At 38.6% G+C, this 2,831-nt stretch overlaps 1 long non-coding RNA gene across 1 annotated transcript in view; it reads right to left on the bottom strand.

Moving 5' to 3' along the window:
• Window positions 1-1,493, bottom strand: part of LOC102436356 — a 6,072-nt gene extending 4,579 nt beyond the window's left edge. The window contains exon 1 of the long non-coding RNA XR_331066.3: window positions 1,309-1,493. This is a non-coding gene — a long non-coding RNA (uncharacterized LOC102436356). The remainder of the gene's footprint in view (window positions 1-1,308) is intronic.
• Between the last annotated feature and the right edge of the window lie 1,338 nt (window positions 1,494-2,831).

Genomic DNA, 2,831 nt, shown 5'->3' with positions numbered 1-2,831 from the left:
AATAGTGTGTACTCCAATGTGCCTGTTATGTCTGAGTACTCAAATAAGTAAAATCATGCAGTCTTTTGGAAATTTGCTTAGAAGTTTGGATGACTACTGCAAATAGTCATTTCTGTTTTGCAGTAATAATTCGCTTTTTCCCCCACAAAGACAGACCAACTGCTATTTGCCAGGCTCTGGGAACAGGTGAATATTCCCTGCTCTTAGGAACTGACCTTCTAACCAGTGCTCCTTTTAATCGTGTGGCTCTGACTCTGAATGGGGTCTGCCCTCCCATGAACTTTGCCAGAGGGGGGCTCAAAGCACAAAGGGTTTATACTGGGTGGGGCTGTGGTAGAGGACACAGGTGATCATCCAGGATGCCACAGACCCCTCTGCTCACCCTTGTGTGGCCAAGCACATGCTTGTCCATTACAGAGGAAGTCCATTTGCTTTGCAACTCATTAGAACTGGGCTATAACATTTCTCTCTTTTTTAGTTATTTACAAAAGTAAGTTGTCTTTAACAAGTCAAACATTTCAGAATTGTATAAAGAGAAAAAGATAATAATCATCATGCCCCCTTTAGATCCTATCACTCTAAATTAAGTAATAGTAATAATTTGATTATACCAGGTTTTTCATTCTCTTCCTTCCTTTTTATTTTATTACTAGAGGCCTGGTCCACGAGATTCGTGCACTTGCGGGGGGTGGGGGGGATCCCCTCAGCCCAGCCTGTGCCCTCTCACAGTCCAGGAGTCCTTGGGGGATGTCTGACTGTAGGCCCATGGGGAGCGGGCCTAAGCCATCAGTCAGACATCCTTAGCGCTGCCACAGAGGCGGGAGAGGCTCCTGCCACCGCTGCTGCGCTCGCCAGCTGTGAGCCCTGTGGGAGTGCACTGACCAAAGATAGAAATGGGGATGTGGGATGATGTATATGCATTAGACTTCTCTTCTCAAAAGGGAACAAGAAGTGGAAGAGATGTGACAGAGAAAACTGGGAGAGGAAGAATGTATTATGCTGCCTCCCACTTGTGTTATCACTACTTCTTCTTAGCCACCTGGGCCAACATGGGCTCCAGATTTCAGGAAGGGTATTCCCTGTCCATAGTCCTCCCACTCTGCCTACATTCTGCTGTTCTTAAATCACAGCTGACGTTCTGGGAAACAAATTAATTCATCAGGTCAATAAAATGCTGGAAGCTCTGGAGTTTGACCACCTCTGAATGTTGCCCATGGTCCACAGTGACAATGTTCACAACTAGATTTACACACGGGAGTGGTGGTGGGAAAGGGGAGACAGCCGATGGGCAGATGCTAAAGGACTTACATATCGCCTGCGCTGATAGTCATAATTTTCTGCAGGCCCCCAGTGTTTAGAAGGTCCCGGGCATTCTGGTAACTGTTCTGGGTTAAGTTGTTCAATGTGTAACAGGCAGAGGCTGTAGTTTCAATGAGAAGCTCAGTACTTGGAACTGTGTCAGGAATTATGGCAACCAAATCAGGTAGAGTTTCTTTGGCTACAAAATGAAAGAAAAAGAACACTTGTTTACAAAGACTGTTTTTTAATCTCAAGATCCCAGTAAGTTTTGGGTAAAGAACATTTTAAAGAGGAAATACAGCATATGGAAAGATGTAACCTCTCTAATATTGGAGTTTTGAAAGGATTTTTAAAAAGATGATGCTGTTTGCTCAATACACTGGAAATCTTTTCAGAAAGGAATTTGATAGAAATAGCAAGAAATTTAAAAATTTTCACATTCTTTGTTTGACTCAGTAATTTCATTTCTAGGAATTCAAACTAAAGATATCACTTTAAAAATAGAAAAAGCTGCTGAAACCGGTTTGGCTCAGTGGATAGAGCTTCGGCCTGCGGACTGAAAGGTCCCAGGTTCGATTCCGGTCAAGGGCATGTACCTTGGTTGCGGGCATATCCCCAGTAGGAGATGTGCAGGAGGCAGCTGATCGATGTTTCTCTCTCATCGATATTTCTAACTCTCTATCTCTCTCCCTTCCTCTCTGTAAAAAATCAATAAAATATATTTAAAAAAAAAATAAAAATAAAAATAGAAAAAGCTTTATGTAGAAATCTTTATTATAGCATTATCTATAAATGAAAAATTATAATAAGTCTAATAGAATATAATACATCTGCAAAGAATTTTATGTAAAATATATCTATGAAGCACACAAATAATAAGAAAATACTTATATTAATATTCTATATAAAAATCTATACTTATTTATATAAAGAATACATAATATTATAACATTAGGAAACAAAATACACATAAGAAATCTTAGAAGCAATACATTAAAATATTAATAGTTGTTTTTCTATAACAGTATTGATGGTGACCTAAGTATATTTAAAAAAATTATCTGCCCAAAGTTTATTTAATACACAAATAATACTATCATTTTAAAAAGATAGATTATTTTAAATTTATTTTTCACTAACTATGCAAGTTCTTGGTAGCAGGGTTTTAGTTTGGCTTCTTTTGTAGAAACAAGAGCGGTAGTAATGGTTGATGATTTCATTATAACTTGCCCTGTGGTATATATTTTGGACAGTATGAATTTGTACTTGATTTTTTGCAATAATTATTTTCACAGATGCTTTCTCTTTTTCTCTAACTAGATTGGACTCTCCTTAAAAGATATGGAAGGGGAGGGTAGGAAGAGATCAACCAGCAAAAGCATATGCATATATGCATAACCCATAGTCATAGACAATAGGGTGGTGAAGGCTTTTGAGGGGGGTCAAAGGGGGAGAAGGCAATGGGGGGAAAAAAGGTCATATGTAATACTTTCAACAATAAAGATTTATTTTAAAAAAAGATATGGAACATA

Source organism: Myotis lucifugus, unplaced genomic scaffold (assembly GCF_000147115.1).
Source record: "Myotis lucifugus unplaced genomic scaffold, Myoluc2.0 scaffold_7422, whole genome shotgun sequence".
In the NCBI taxonomy this organism is placed as follows: Eukaryota; Metazoa; Chordata; class Mammalia; order Chiroptera; family Vespertilionidae; genus Myotis; species Myotis lucifugus.
Note: the sequence above shows the minus strand (reverse complement) of the source record. Positions and strands in the feature narration are given on the sequence as shown.